Here is a 17,888-nt window from a genome sequence, read left to right as displayed (position 1 = left end):
CATCTTCGTTGTCTCATGTTCAGCTCCTTCTGATTCAAGATGTGCTGGAGGCTCTTGTGGTCTGTGAAGATGGTGCACTTAGTACCGTACAGGTAGTGCCTCCAAATTTTTAGAGCGAAGACCACAGCTCCCAGTTCTAGGTCATGGGTTGTGTAATTTACTTCGTGCGTCTTCAGTTGACGGGACGCATACGCTATCACTCTTCCACGTTGCATGAGAACGCAACCTAAGCCTTGATTTGACGCGTCACAGTAAACTACAAAATCTTCCGTTCCTTCAGGTAGAGATAGTACAGGAGCGCTGCAAAGAGCTTGCTTCAAGTTTCGAAACGCAATCTCTTGTCTGTCTGTCCACTTGAACGGCACACTCTTTTGCGTAAGCAAGGTAAGTGGCTTGGCGATTTTTGAGAAGTTTTGGATGAATCTTCTATAGTAGCCTGCTAGGCCTAAGAACTGACGAATTTCTGTGGGCGTAGTCGGAGTTGCCCATCCTTCCACAGCTTTGACCTTAGAGGGATCCACGTGAATTCCATCTTGGCTAACTATGTGACCTAGAAAATTCACGCTCCGTAGCCAAAACTCACACTTAGAGAGTTTGGCGTAAAGCTTTTCCGATCGCAGCGTTTCTAGGACTTGTCGAAGATGTTGGCCATGCTCCTCTTTGCTTCGCGAATAGACGAGGATGTCATCAATAAACACAATGACGAAGTTGTCCAGGAACGGTCGACAGATTCGATTCATTAGGTCCATAAATGCGGCAGGTGCATTTGTTAGACCGAAGGGCATTACGACGAATTCATAATGTCCATAGCGGGTTCGAAAAGCGGTTTTTGGAATATCCTTTTCTCGGACTTTGAGTTGATGGTATCCGGACCGTAGATCTATTTTAGAAAAATAGCTAGCTCCTTGGAGCTGGTCGAATAAATCGTCGATTCGCGGGAGTGGGTAGCGGTTTTTGACAGTGAGTTTATTCAACTCTCTGTAATCGATGCACATTCTGAAAGATCCGTCCTTCTTTTTGACAAAGAGCACCGGAGCTCCCCATGGCGAGTAGCTAGGTCGGATAAATCCCTTGTCCAGAAGCTCACTGAGTTGGCTGGATAATTCCTGCATTTCAGCAGGAGCCAGTCGATATGGTGATTTAGCGAGAGGAGTTGCTCCTGGGACGAGGTCGATTCGGAACTCAACCTGTCTCTCTGGGGGTACTCCTGGAAGATCCTCGGGAAACACGTCCGGAAATTCACACGCTACCGGAATGTCTTGGATGTTAGTTTCTTCTTTTGTCTTGTCCACTATGTGGGCCAAGAACGCTAAGTTGTTCTTTCGCAGATGTTTTTGTGCCTTGATGCACGAGATAAGACGAAGATTCGTGCTAGGTTTGTCTCCGTAAATTACTAGGGTTTCGTGATTCGGGAGACGAAGGCGAACGGCCTTCTCGTGGCACATAATCTCAGCATGGTGGGGGCTTAACCAATCCATGCCGATAATCACATCAAAACTCCTAATTGATACTGGCATTAGATCTATTCGAAAGACGTGCTGGTTAAGGGTTAAGGTACATCCGATGTAGATCTCCCTAGTGGATTCGGTTTTCCCATTGGCCATTTCCACCGTATAGGTTTCATTTAGCTTCTGGGGTTGTTGTTTTAGTAAATGTTTAAACTCCTCGCTTACGAAACTTCGCTCCGCTCCGGTATCAAATAAGATGCATGCATAAGTGTGGTTTAGGAGAAACGTACCGGTCACAACTGCGGGATCTTGAACTGCATCATTCTGACCCATAGCCAGCATTCTTCCTGTTCCTCTGTTTCCTGAGTTGTTGTTGTTGTTAGGGCAATCTCGACGGAAATGTCCCGTCCTTCCACACCCGAAACAGGTGTGGCTAGGCCCTGCGTTGTTGCCGCCGGCATTGGTGTTGTTGATGTTGCGGTGGTTGTTGTTGTTGTTCGGGTTGTTTCCCTGACTCTGGTTCTGAGAAGGATAAGTCCTGCAGAACCTTGCAGTGTGTCCCCTTCGGTTGCAACTGGTGCAATGGAGTTCCCGGCATTCTCCTTGGTGATGGAAACTGCACTTGTTGCATTTGGGAAGACTACCGGAATAGGGTCTTGAAGCATTTGAAGCAGCTGAGGCTGGAGCATGTGGGGTGACTGGAACCGGCGCAGTGACAGCGTGAACTGCCACCGTTTGCTGCCTTTTAGAGGTCTCGGGGCCCTGACGCCCCTTCCTCTTGTTGTTCCATCCTTTCTTACCATCACTCTCCTTCTTCTTCTCGGTCTCTACCGGTTTCTCGCCCTTTTTGTGGTTATGATCATATAGCCTCTTTGCCAATCTCTTTGCACTGTCAAACGTTTCAGGGTTCGCAGCTATCACATTCCCTTGAATGGGGGATGTTAGTCCCCAGATGAATCGTTCGATCTTCTTTCCCTCTGATGTGATCATTCCCGGGCACAATAGAGATAGTTCACTGAATCTCGATATGTAAGCATCGATGTTCCCGTTCTGCACCGTGAGATTCCACAGTTCCTGCTCCATCTTCTGTATTTCACCTCGGGGGCAGTACTCAGCCGTCAACATCTCTTTCATTTCCGTCCAGGGTATAGAGTTGGCAACAGGGAGTGTCATAGCGTCTATGTGACCATTCCACCAAGTGAGTGCTTGGTCCACAAAAGTGCAGGCCGCGAACTTCACCTTCATCTGCTCGGGGCACTCGCATATCTCGAACACCGACTCTACCTTCTCGATCCATCGCTTTAGAGCGATCACTCCCCCAGTGCCGTTGAAAGTTCGGGGTTTAGCGTTCGCAAAATCCTTGTAGGTGCACGTTTTAGTGAGCCCTTGGTTCGTCCCGTTGTTCGAACTTCCGGATCCTTGCCCGTTACCTCCTCCGTTGTTCCCTCGGTGAAGTTGTGCCATAGCCGCTGTGACCGCAGCAGACACGGCTGCCTGGAAAGCAGTGGAGTCAACTTCCGGCGGGGTTGGTTCGGGATTTCCGCGAGTAGCTGGGCGAGGCATCTTTCTGTCATGAAACGGAAAGATGTTGAGTGTACGTGGTTTCGGTGAGGTTGTGGTCCTACTGACTAGGGGTATGGTACGGACTTAAGAACTTCTATCATTTAGCACACAATCCTAGATTCGCAACACATAGCAAACACGTAAAAGTTCACTAATATTATCCTATGTCTCTTTCACTATTGCAGACTAAACATACGTTCTCTTTTTGGTGCTAGAAGGGTATAGTTTTAGGTTCCCTAGCTATTCCGATCTCATCAAGACGTGTGTTAGTTTTACTTTGGAGGGAATGTAGTTGATCAGGCTACATTCACTCCTTGGTATCACTAAGAACAGTCCCGAATTAACCGAGATACCAGTGTTATTGTGTTTGATTCAGCGTTGGGTCTTTATTCCTAATGCAAGCAAGTATGTTTTATTTATTTGTTTTGTTCAGAGTTATGTTAGTCCTTCTTTTTGGTTTATAGTTGCATATCAATGTATGGCTCGACATGCTAGTTCACTATAAACAAAGCTCTGATACCAACCTGTCACACCCCCGAACCAGACGGCGGAAACGTCCGGGGGCTGTCGTGACTCAATTGAATACCATAACATTGAATATATATGAAACATAACAACATTCATCACCATTCATCAACATAGTACAACCAGTAGTGTTTACATGTCATACATTGTTTAAGACATTACATTTCCAAAAATTAATGTTGTTTGGTTCATTCAAAAATAAACTGCAACCGTCACTGAGTATGATTTCCCTTGATTCACTGGTTCCCTGAGAATACAAGTATTTTGAAAAACGTCAACATATGAAATGTTGGTGAGTTCATAAGTAGTGTTGGAAATCGAATGTTTGTATTGCTTGAAAAACCACCAGAAAATCCGATATTTTCTGAAAAGAAAAGCTTTGGAAAACGTTTGTGAAGATCCATAGGTATGCTTGTTTGTTTCTATACTTGTAAAAAAAAAAAAATGTTCATTGAAGATGTATGCATTTCAAATCTGTATGTATTGAAAACCCTAGGAAAACCCGATGTTCTCCTATTTCCTTGAATTACATGAAGTTACATTGAAACCATTGCATAGCGTATAGTGTCAGTCACAGGCGACGTTGGAAGGTTCTCGAGCAGGATTATTTACTACAAACCCGCGTTACACAAACGCCCAGTTTATAGTTATACTAACGAACCCGAAGGCGTCGTCAGTACTAATCGCGTTATCCAATCGCCCTGACTAGGTGTAGTCCCACATCCGAAGAGAAAGAGGTCACGAAGACCCCGGTGACTCCATTAACCGGTTGGGGATATAGTGTACGAGGGGTCCCAGACCCGCCTCGCAAAAAGGCAGACTCCACTGGCGACACTAAAGGACCCTTGGGGACCAGTAGTCTACAGCCATTGAAGTCCGGTTACGTCGTGTCGGATTGGTAAAACCCAACACTTCGTAAGATAGAGGTCTTCGGGCCTTAAGATCAGGTCATTGGGCTAGCTAGGCTCAACGAACAAGATTTTACACTTTTGGGGCCCGAAGATGGTGCGTAGACGTCTGTGCACACTCGTATGTATAGTGAATTCCAAATCGTTAGTTGTATGAATCGTAGTGTCGTAGTGTCATAGCGTCGTAGTGTTAGTAGTTTTCGGATTTTATTGGTTCGAGACCGAACCAATTCGTTTAACAACGACTTTTGGTATTGTAGTGTATTGAATTTCGTCGATAGCCGCGATGCCATTATTTAATCAAATTGTGTATAATGAATCAGCCTTGAAATTTTTCTGTTTTCAGCCCCTCATTATTTGTAAAATTTACATTTTCAACCCTTCTTATGAAATATTTCCCGGTTTGGTCCTTAAATTATTTTTCTTGACATTTTAACACCAAAAAGTATTGAAATTAATATTTTCCAGCATATTTTTCAAAGAAACAGTTTAAGTCCCTGAAAATGCAGTTTTTCTCGGTTTTAGCCCATCTTTTCGCAATTTTGACAATTTTGGCCCAAAATGGAAAATTTTTGCAACTTTGGTCCCTTTTAAATTTAAAAAGCATTTTAAACCTTTGAAAAGGATTTGGAACACTTATAGTCCACTGTTTTACAGAAAGTTACAGTTTTGGCCCTCCAAAACAGAAAATTTTGCATAATGGGCCTTATTGGGCCGAAATTTGCATTTTTAGCCCAATAGGCTTGAAATTTATGTTTTTAATCCACCAATTGAATAAAATTCCAGAAATAGCTTTATTGAAACTGTTTTGACACATTTCAACCATCAGAATCTGTAAAATGTCATTTTGGGCCCTTAATTTTGTATTTTTCACATTTTTGGCCCAAAATGTGTGTTTTTAGCTTAAAGAAAATTGTTGCTAACCACTTGGCTATTTATCTAGTACCACTTATTATGTAGGAACATGTTTGAAGCTAATATCATAAAACATGAGTTATATCTCGGTTTTGAGGGGTTTAATGGCTAGATCCAACATTAAAACACATATAAGCATACATATAAGCATGGAAATCATACAAGGCATACAAATACATATAGATCTACACTTTGACTTGTATTCCCCCCCCACAAAAACTCTTAAAAACAGAAAATAGGGGTATGAATCTCACCTTGAGTGGGTAGTTTCGGTTCTTGAAGAAAAATTGGAAGAAATGAAGTGATTTTTGGTCCTTGCACTCCTTGATGAACTTTTCGAGATTATGGGGTTTCTAGAGTGCAAGATCACGGTTTTTACATGGATTAGGAAGAGATTTTGATAACAAAAGAATTTAAACCATAGATCTATGCATAATCTTACCTTAGATGATGATTTACTTGCAAAATCCTCTTGGAAAGTCCCTAAATTTCGAGATTTTTGGAGAGGGGAGGGAAGGAGAGTTCTTTGAGTGTTCTAGAGAGAAAATTGAGATATTTTGGTGTGTGTGATGATGCTTGGCCGAGAGTGAGAGAGGAGAGAAGAAGAAATGACTTTTGAAGTGATATGCATGGAGATATGGACTAAGGTGCATGGAAACATGTTGGGTAATAATGAGGTGGCAAGCAAATAGTCAACTCTTCCATTTCTCCTTGGGTGTGGGCCTTGGGCCGAGAATTTGAAAGAAAAAAAAGATTTTTGGGCCTTTTGGCCCTAAAGCCCAATATTTGAGTTAGTTAGAGTGTGTTTTATGCTTAAGGGAATGTAGTAGGATTTTTATGTTTTTCTTGAACTAGTTTTGGTTAATCATGGCCCAAAGCTTTCAATTCATTTCATTATAGGCCCAACATGACCTAAAATGTTAAAATAAATAAGTGTGGGTCCAATTAGAGCCCAATTAGGGTCCTAAACCCATGATAGTCCAATTGGAAGCTTATTGGTCCATTTGGATCCAATAAGGAAGTCTTAGTCCAAAATGGACTTAACCAAAACTTCTAGGGTCTCCAATTGTTTGATGACTATCTATAGTACTTGTATCTTGTATTTGGTTAAAGTTTTTGATTCACATTAACTTGAATGTATAGATTACATAGCTTAAAATTCACAGTGGTGACAGTGTGAGTCCTTACAAACCAGGCATCAAAAGATAATTAGGAGTATCTACACCTCTACAAGATTACCCAAATTTAAGAATAAAAGGACACCCCAAAAAACTTCATTAATTCCAAACCCATCATAAACCATGCAAACCCAAATCTCTTCCGAATCTCAAATCGAATCACTTCACAAACTTTAATTGCTCAATGTCACATCGGTCTTCTAGTCGGCATAATATGAAACATTCACAACTTTTGAATTCTCATATTTAATTATCTCCCCCTTTTTATAATCGAAAAATGATTATAAACCGAAAAGGAATGAGAAAGCACTCAATTCGGAATTTTCCATACATAACTCCCCTTTAAAACAAGGCGTAAACGTTTTGCATCAATTTGGAAAATCCAAAAATATCACAATTTTCGTATTTGATTCTTCTCGGACCACTTTTGACAAAATATTCAAAAATTCGAGTAGAAACATTTAATTACGAAATTCTCCAATGACCCGTTGCGCTAAAAAAGCCTCAAATGAGAAACTTTGTCCAATTGTGAAACTTGGCATAAATTGTTAATTCGCATTATTAACAGGGACATGATTCAAAAAATTTCCTATTTCATAGAATTTTTGGCCCGATGTCGAAACTGGGTAAATTATCCCAACATGGAAAAACTATAGGTATTTGAAATGGGAATTCAACATTTATTCATAGTTTTAGACCTCATGTCGAAAGTGTGTGAACATTGTCAATTCGTTGAAAGTTGTGGGATTCGGATCAACAAGTTCTATTTCTTCTCCTCTTCACTTTGCTTTCCAGTAGCGACCAATGATCTTCGCTATCCAGATGAGTTCAACAACAACCTTCACACGGCAAACTCTCTATCAACCCATAGAGAAATTAATTTAAACTGCTAAAACAATTTCCCAAATCGTTGTTAGTTTGACATCCAAATCCTAATGGATGATATTCTCATGTCGAACTCGTCTGTCAACCCAATCGAGCAAAACACAATGTAAGATTTTGATATCCAAACCAAATTTCAATATCGAATCCTTCAATCTCTAAAACGATTAACCTATAGCAAACCTTGTTTGACCGTCAATCCAATTTACCCACAACGAAGGTATCTTCAATTTCTAAACCAAATCACGATCCATAAATGCGAACCCTCTTAGACTTCCCAAACAATTGGACCTTCCCATTCGCTATCAAACAAAAACCAACTTCCCATTAACAATACCCTTCGTTACCAGCATTCCTAGTCGACCCTCAATGTCGAACTCAGTTTTGACCTCCAAATCAAAATACTATCGTGACCCCAAAAGAGAAGTCTCGTTGTTTACTCATCTAACTGGTCTGAAACGTTCGACATCAAGCTCAAAACCCATTTCTTTTCCAACTTGTTTCGATGTCCATAAGTCGAGCCTGATCAATTAACCGAAGCAACCAATGTTGACTCTAAAATTTCCTATTGACCACAAACACGGGCGTTCATTCTCAATCCATCATCAGTACAAATACTTTCGACACTATGATCAAACTCCAAACCAAATTAGTGTTGGATTAGGTGTCTAAGCCGATAACTATAATTTATATGTACTTGACCCGATAGTAGCATGATCCATTTGGGTTGCATATCATTAGGACAATTTCATAGGATGGACTTTTAAGAAGAGGTTATTTATGATTTGTTAATATATTATAAGTTCTAATATATTAATATGAAATCATATTATTTAATTAGTATTGATCAAGAATTAATTTGGAATTAATTTTGTCATCAAAAGAGACTAATTAAATATAATGGATTTATTTGGTAAATCATTCATTCTTATGGTGTGGGCCAATGATCCATGATTCTTTAGCTTGGGCTAAACCAATGTTACAACCCATGGATGATCCATGGGGGTGTAAACCCATGGAGCCTAAGGAACATAGAAAATCATGCGCATTATGGTTTACATGGTGTAACCCTAATTTTGCCACACTATATAAGAAACCCATTAGCTCCTAAAATTGGACACTAGTGTTCTTGGAGATTATTGAGCCGATTTTGGTGTTAGGATAAATCTCTCAAAAGTCATGCTTTGTCCAAAGGTGTGTTGTGATTCCATTTGAGGCATTCATACTATTGGTGCAAAGTTCTTAAAGGCCAAAACTACAAGCTACAACAAACAGGTAATTCAATAACTCATTTCGATGACGCTTATGTCATTTGTATGCTAGTTGTAGGCTTAATGCTTTGGAAACAATATTGCATGTATAATTAGAGAAAACATGGATCCAAAGCATCTAGGATTTCATGTACACGATAGGAGTGTTAGAATGCTCAAAACCCTTCAGCGGTATCAGAGCCCAGGGTTGTTTTCCATTATACTTGATGCTACTTGTTTTCAAAGCTTGAAAAAATCGATTTTCTGCTTTCTGGACAGTGGACTCACTGAGTCCCCTCTGAAAACTGACCAACTCGCCGAGGCAATTCACGCACTCGACGAGTTGGTGGTCCAGAATGTAGATTTTCAAGGGTTTTGACTAGAATTGGACTATGATCACTACCCTAAGCTGTTTTTGAACTTCTAAACTTGTTTTTGATGTGGTAATGATCATGCTTATCCAATTTAAAAGATAATTGTCAAAGTTTCATGATTTGTATTAGTTAAAAATATTAGGCTAATTTCTTGAAACTTGTTTGATATGAATTATCTTTAACTTGTGAGTTTAATTAGATCATAGGCAAAATAGTTTGATTTTCTTGTTAGAACATTTGATCTAATTGTTTTCATGAAATCCATAACTTGTCCTCATGTTATGGAAACTGAAGAGTCTCCTTTTTAAATGTCATCTTATGTGGTTTTAAGTCTTCCATAATTTGCCCTCAAGTTATGGAACTTGAAGAGTCTTTTACATAAATGATTTTATGAACTCCATAACTTGTCCTCAAGTTATGGAATGTCAAGAGTCTTTTCATAAAACCTATGTTAGACTCATAAGTTATGGATACCAAAAGTTTTTGAATAGTTCAAAACTTGCCCTCAAGTTTTGGAATTTGCAAATGCAAAGTCTCACTTTGAAACATTTAGTTCCAAACCCTAGAATTTTAAAAGTTTAAAATTCAACCCTTATACTATTATAATATTATAGGTTTAATATTTATATATACGTATAAGAGTAAAGTCAATCTTACAGTTAGTAGGCCTCATTAATGAAGTCTGTCTATAAGGGGGTATAAGGTTACTGCCTATAAAATGGCAGTTGAATGGGTGTCCATCACAAATGATAAGACTATTCGTCATTATTTACTAAAGTTTAGTAAATATGGTTATGCTTACAAGTTTAAGTATAATTTTGAATCACTAGAAAAGTTTCAGTGTATGGCTGAACGAATGAGAAGAATCAAGTTAGGCAGAAAGATAGAAGTTTCTCCAATATGAAAATATGGGAGAGTACTTTAGTATCGTTTTTTATGATCATCGTAATGACTATGAAAACCATATCACAATTGATCCTCTAAGGACATCTTAGTGCATTTATATGGCTAAGAAGAGGAATCGTGAATTGTTGAAATGGTTAAATCTATAAGATGAGTCATACTTCATTCCAAAACAAGTCTTAGAGTCATACTCCAAGCTTGTGCCTTGATTAAAACTAAATTAAGAAGGTTTATAACACCCATCAAATGTAGAGTAAAATGTTTCTTACTCTTGTACATTTGAATTGGTAAGTTGTGATGTTTTGGATAAAACAAAGACCACCTAAGACCAATTGTGTGAAGTGTTTGTCCTGATAAGTATCCACATTAACTCTTGAATATATTTTTGTCAAGGAATGGTTCATGACAAGAGAATCTTATATGTCAAGAGGTCAGTGGGAGTCTTAAAGATATTGACAAGTTTCAAGAACTAACAAAGAATAAACCTATCGTTAAATACTAGCACATGACTTGAGGTTTGTAACCTATTATGTTGACATATTCTTGTTTCTATTCCAGTTCCAATAAAATTGACTATTCATGTGAGTTCTATGAGTGCTCAATTCTTTGCATAACAACTAGGAAGCAATGGTAGGCCATTATGCTGCCAGGTGGCAAGAAATTAAGATTGAACAAGTTCAGTCCATATGAGTTTGGATTTGTCACTAACCATGTCTTGTGATTTTTATTTTCACAAATTCACATGGATAGGAACACATACACCATAAAATCTAAGTGTCATAAGCTTTCTCTCCAATTCATGAAAATGATTATGAGGAAACACTTTCACTAAGTAGATTTTAAGGTTATAGAATTGTGATATTTACATTGTCCAATTCAATTATGATTACGGCATCCCTCTTCATAATTTGAATTGTGAGAAATGGCAAAGGGTCTAACCATTTGAGACTTATTTTTGTAAGTTCTAAAATTGTTAAGACACACATGTGAGCTATCTAAGGAAAGGTGTTTGATTTTGGGAAGCCTAGATAAAGGCTTGTTAAAGCATCTCTATCATAAATCTGAACTTTGGTAAGAAAGTTAATAAGTATTGATTTCTAGAAGTCCATCTGATTTTTGAATACATGTCAAAGCTAGTGGGAGCATAAGTGTTATGCTAGTAAGATAGTAATTATTATGCTAGTGGGAGAATTATTATTATGGAAAGTGTTGCAAATTAGAAATGTTAATTATAGAAAACAAAAGTTTCAATTTGCAAAGATGTAGGGTTTGAAAATCTAAAAGCTTAGATTGTGCTTTTTAACCAAATTTAGTCAAATATATATGAATGTTATGTTTGAATGGTTCAACATAAGGAAATTTTATATATGGAAATGTTAATTGCGTTCTCAAAATTTGATTATGATTACATCATCCCACTTCGTAATCAAAATTATGAGAACATGGAAAATAAAAATATTATAGCAAAATGCTAATCAAGTATCATGTCTTTATGTTAGACATTATGAATCGCATCCCATATGCTTCGCGTATAGGATCGATTGCATATGCTATGACATTCTCGTGTTCTATTTTTTTTTCAAATGCCTAGGGCATTAAGAGGGAAAAAGGAATAGAACCGGGTATGACTAAAGTGGTTAAACAACTGTCATGAAAAATCTAAGGTTCGCCAAGGATTGGTCGCTTAAGGACAGTTAGAAGTATAGTAATGGATGGACCATATTGACATTATTATGAATAGACAAGATTTTATTAATAATGAGTTGTTGTATGGCAAGATAGGAGTTGGAGATTAAGAATATATGAGAAAGTTAGAAACTTTTATGCAAGAAGGATGTTCAAAGGAATGTACTTTGAATTTGAAACTTCGCTTCCTTGGAATTGTTGTTATCAATATCCACTGGAATTGTTGGTCAAGTCTCTGTGACTTTTGGTTCCATGACATTACAAAGGCTGCATTGCATGATAGTTTACCAATGACAAGAATTTGGAATTCTTACACTTGCAATAAAGATTTGGAATTGTTAAATAAGGATCATTGAAATGTTTTTTAATTGATCTATTTCACAAAGTTAGGACCATAGACAAACATAGTGTGCATGCATGGAGCATGGCATAGCTATTGTTTTAATTCAAGTATTAAGTTGATAAATCAAAACATTATACAATGAGTAATCAATATGGCACTCAAAAGTTTTGGGGCCATATATGATTAGTATTATTCTTGTGTTTCACTTTGTATTTTTTGACATCCCGAATAACTAGGTTATTCAAACCATCCACATTTGATCATACTTTGGAAGTAGATATTGAGGCAAGACTGTCATGAATGGGTCTGTAGTTTGTCTAGGTGTTTTAGACATAGCTGTTGTGTTCATGAGTACTCCTGTAATAAGATTCGAGCATTGGATTCAACCCACGCTCATCTGAATCACTTCCTGGATTTTATTACGAGTGATTGTGAGATTTTAATATCTTATATTATTCAAATGGATACATGTGAGTTGTAGTTGTGAGTCGGTTGCACATTGACATATGTAAACGCACCAGTAACTTGGTGTTATAAAACATATTGTTGCGTGTAATTTGATGAGTAAATACAAGCAAGCATTTGGTTCGAAGTTTATATGTTCCTTTTCCCCATATGGATGAAAGCGTTATATGTGGGGCCCTCGATGATTTAGTGATGACACCCCTAAGTGCTTGGCCAAGCCTAGACTGATTTGATTTGTTTAATTAGTCAGTCTTCATAAATCAGAAATCGAGAAAAACTAGATGGATAGAGATCATGATTATAATCCATGTCTCATGTCCATATTATATCTAGAATGGAGTAATATATGATCCCTTATCTAATGGACTGGTCATTGACTAGGTCAGAGTTCGACATCGGCTTTTAAGAGCTATGATTGTTGGTCGGGTTGTGGAGTCGTACTTGCAATAATAGTTATTAGACTTATACAAGAGGGAGACTGTTGGATTAGGTGTCCAAGCCCATAACTATAATTGGTATGTACTTGAAACGAGAGTAGCATGGTCCATTTGGGTTGCATATCCCCAGGACAATTTGATAGGATGGACTTTTGAGAAGAGGTTATTTATGATTTTTTAATATATTATAAGTTCTTATATATTAATATGAAATCATATTATTTAATTAGTATTGATCAAGAATTAATTTTGTGATCAAAAGAGACTAATTAAATATAAGGGGTTGATTTGGTAAATCATTCATTCTTATCGTGTGGGCCAATGATCCATGATTCATTAGGTTGGGCTAAACTAATGTTACTACCCATGGATGATCCATGGGGGTTTAAACTCATGGAGCCTAATGAACATGGAAATGCTTGCAGATTAGGGTTTACATGGTGTAACCCTATTTTTACCACACTATATAAGAAACCCATTAGCTCCTAAAATTGGACACTAGTTTTCTTGGAGATCATTGGGCTGATTTTGTTGTTAGGATAATTCTCTCAAAAGTCATCATTTGTCCAAAGGTGTGTTGTGATTCCATTTGAGGCATTCATATTGTTGGTGCTAAGTTCTTAAAGGCCAAAACTACAAGCTACAACAAAGAGGTAATTATATAACTTATGTCTATGATGTTTATGTCATTTGTATGCTAGTTGTAGGCTTAGTGCTTTGGAAACAATATTGCATGTATAATTAGAGAAAACATAGATCCAAAGCATCTAGGGTTAGATGTACACCATAGGAGTGTTAGAATGCTCAAAACCCTTCAATTAGACCTTATATGGCAAAATTAACTCTTCTCAACACCAAGTACTATTTCAAAATCAATATTGACCACAAGTCATCCAATTTTGAAATCAAAATTCACGATGTGAACATAAACTCCATTCACAGTGTTCGATATCAAGTCCATGAATGCAACCAATTTTCGAAATTAAATCTAAATCAAACACTATTTCAACATCAAGTAACCCAAGTACAACTTGTATCAACCAATTTTAGCCTTTAATTTATTGAATCAACACTTGAAAATCTGATGTTGACTTTTTCCGAGATTATCTCTTCAGAATCATTGGTCAACAAACACAAAATTGATGATCTAACAATGAATTTCAGATCAAAAGGTGGTTATTCAAATGTTCTTTAACTCCTTCAACTGTTCTTGATCAATTTCTTAAAAATCGGAGAATCAATTTGACAATATATCAACTTCAACTTGATCATCATCGACTTCTAATAGAACAACTCATATAAAATGGATTTACAAGTTCTTATTAAGAAATACTTCTAATTAATTATTAGGAGTGATGAGACGAAAACGAAAAACAAGAATATCATGATCAAGAATAAAGTCAATAGCATTTTCATACAACTGAATATGCATATGACGAAGACAAACAACAACTAATTTGTATCGAATGGATTTAATGAATCATTGGGCCCAAACAATGATGATATTGGATTAATATAACATATATGCTCAATACATTCATGAATAGTAAAAGATATTTAATATTGGATCATAGAGGAAATGATTTTTGGGCATAAAACCAATCATGAAAAGTAATGGATCTAAAATGATTTTGGGCGGAATCTTGATTCAAATGAACAATTGAAAGTTGATAATTGAATCAAACAAAAGAATATTGGATTGGATTGGATTGATCAATGAAAAAATTTATTGGATCATAACAAATGGGTGTGTTGGGTAGCATAGCGTAGTAGTTTTGATGTATTGCGTCTATTGGGCTCGGTTTATAGTCCAAGTTTTGTTACTCCGGTTTGGGCCTGTCCAACCGTGAGCTGTTAGGGTTTTAATATAAATTAATGTGCTTGCATGCATATTAAAAAAAAAAGGATTGATAGCGATCACAATAGATCACAGATTATTTTCTTTATCGTTCTTGTAAACCCTTAATCCTCTACAGTAGAAGTTCTTTATCGAGCTCTGCTGAGGATTGTTGATTAATCATTCGACATTCTTCGATCCATACTTGCGTTGTTTACTTTTTTCGTATTCTTTATTTTACCTGTTATAAGATCTAATCGATCTTCAAGTTAGTTTTTAACTCATCAATTGGTATCAGAGCAGGAGGCTATGTAAATCATACACTTCTTTTTTGTGAAAAAGGTTTCGATTAGGGTTATTCCGCATTTACTGATATTTATTGATCCGTCATCCCATAATTGACGTAACTCGATATTTATTGTTTTGCCCTAATTTATTACATTACAAGTCTGATCTTTTAACAGGTTATTCGATCAAGCATGGACGAGTCGCAATCCAATCCCATTAATATTTCGAACAACATTGGATCAACAACGAAGATTCCCATCCTATACACCCACGATTATGAAGTCTGGGCACATCACTTTGAAGATTATGTTATAGGATCTGAGGATAATGGATACCTCATCTGGGAAGCAATCATCTTTGGACCCTTTTCTCATTCAGCAACTTCAAGGATTATTAAAACTCAAAAGGAGTATAATGATCTTCTGAAAGACGTTAAAGATATTGCTCAAGACGAAAAAGATAAATTTCAGTGCAATATCAAAGCATTGAGATTAATCATATTCGCTCTTCAATCCGATACTTTCAGACTGGTGAGTTCGTGCACGACTGCAAAAGAAATATGGGACAGGCTACGAGAATTATACTCTACAGACGAAGATCTTGAACACACCACTCAAACCTTACTCTTGTCTGAGTTTGGTGAATTCAAGCAGGGAGCCGAAGAGACTGTGACGCAAAAGTTCGATCGCTTCAATCATCTTCTTAGCAAGATGATTAAACATGACATTGAAAGGAAGCTAACTGAGCAGAAGGTTACGTTTTTGAACGGTCTCAGATCTGAGTGGAGAGTTGTAGTGTCCACAGTTAAAGCCCATGAGCAATTTAAATCCTATTCTTTGGCAAAACTAGTGGGCATCCTGAAATCCCAAGAAAAGATCGTGTTACAAGAGAAAAATGTGGTTTCAAGCCTGGGTTCGTTGGCCCTCCTGTCCAAAAGCAAAGCAGTGATGGAAGAAGAAGACCTCAGCTTGGAGAACTATGACCTCACTTCTGAAGACTATGGTATGATGGTGTCCAACCCCAAGAGTTTCATCAAGAAGAGATTCCCCACAAACAAGAACCGAAATTGGCAGGGGAGTTATAGTTCTGAAAAGGTCAAAGATGAACCGAAGGCAGAAGAATCAAGGAAGGAACCGAAAGCTGAAGGAGATTCGGGAGTAAGCTGCTATTACTGTGGAGAAAAGAATCACTATGCAAAGGATTGCGTCCTCAAGAAAATGGCAAAAAAGGATGAGGAAAAGGATGAAGAAGCTTTGTTGCAGAAAAAGCTGGATGAGATCAGAAAGAAGAGATCTACTGCTAACCCTTCTATGAACGCTTTAATTGTGCAGGGTTCGATAGCAGATGATGAGTTTGGTGGCGTGGAGGTCTGGTCAACCGACTCTGAAGATGATGAAGTAAGGAAGCCTTCTCATGGAAAGGCTTATGTGGCGAAAGAAGAGAGCAGTGGTGGAAAATGCTTGATGGTGTCCGACGTTTCTCAGATAAGGGGATACAACACGGACGGGGGGATTGAAGACGCAAAGGAGCGAGAGGACTTGTGCTTCACTGCAAAACCGCTCAACGTACAGTTCAACGAGCTTGATGAACTGATCAAGAAGGTACAATCCGTTTTTGTTTCATTCAAAGTTCCACAATGCTCATATGAAAAAGAATTAAAAAGTGTTAATTCAAGAATCTCTCATCTAGACAGTAGTTTAACTCAAACTCGAGTCACCAATTCTAACCTAACTGACCAAATAAGCAGGGTGTCTTCGAAGAATGAGGAACGCAGGATGTGGATCGAACTGAAGGAGTCGGAGTTAATTAAAACAAAAGATGAAAACATTTATTTGCAAAGAGACAATTTAAAGCTTTTAAAACAGCGAAATGTTTTTTGTTTGATTGCTAAACGTCTTTACACTAATATCACTCAGCTTCATCTGAATTGTGAAATAGGACAAAAGATTCATCGCATGATTTTACCCTTCCTTGAGTTTAAGGAGGATGAAATTGATGCTGAAGCGTATAATTATGAAAGTGTTATTTCATCTGAAGAAGTTAATCCGACGTATATGTATGGACTGGACAAAATTGAATCTTTTATTAAGTCCAAGGATCATAAGGACATGCTTAAAAACCTTTTGGATGAAAATGATAAACTGAAACTGAGAACCGAAACCATAAAAAAATTTGACTCTTTAAATGCCAACTTGAGCTCAGAAAACAAAATTGAAGTTGAAAATGCATCTGAGCTTAATGAGGACGATAATATGAGTGAAATTTATGTAGAGGACACAGTTGACTGTTCAGAATTTGTGATGAGTGAACCCGAAAACCACAAGAATCTCATTTCGGAAAATTCAGTAGAATTCGCTCGTATGACCCAACAAAAGTCCCCGATTCTTGCAGAGAAGGCAGTAGTATATCAAAAGGTCAGAACTACTCCAAATCAGGTGTATAAGGTCACAGGTGTAACCGAACATCAGACTGCTGAACTCACAGCAATTATAAACGAAGACAATGCTGATGGCTGTGACGAGTTCTTCTGGTCAGCTCCCATTGATAATGCTGATGAAACGGTTGGTCTATCTGAAAGGACTTCATGGAAAAGCAAAGGCAGATATGTGCCAGAACCCTTGAATAAGCCTGATAGCTTCGATGTGCCAAGTACTAGTGGTACAAAAGATATTCCTCAAGAAAAAGGAATTCCTGCAAAGGAGGTCACTCCTTCAAGTGAAACTTCATCAGTTCAGAGTGAACCAGCTAAAGAAAAACAAAAACCGAAAGCTAATATCCATCATCAACCGAAGCAGATGAGAAATCAAAAACAACAAAGAAATCAGAGATACAAGAAGAATCTCTCTGAAAGAAAACAGTTTTGGCAATCTCAGAATGCCTATTTCT

This window comes from Lactuca sativa, chromosome 5 (genome assembly GCF_002870075.4).
Source record: "Lactuca sativa cultivar Salinas chromosome 5, Lsat_Salinas_v11, whole genome shotgun sequence".
Taxonomy (NCBI): Eukaryota; Viridiplantae; Streptophyta; class Magnoliopsida; order Asterales; family Asteraceae; genus Lactuca; species Lactuca sativa.
The sequence above is the reverse complement of the archived record's forward strand: the minus strand, read 5'-3'. Positions refer to the sequence as shown.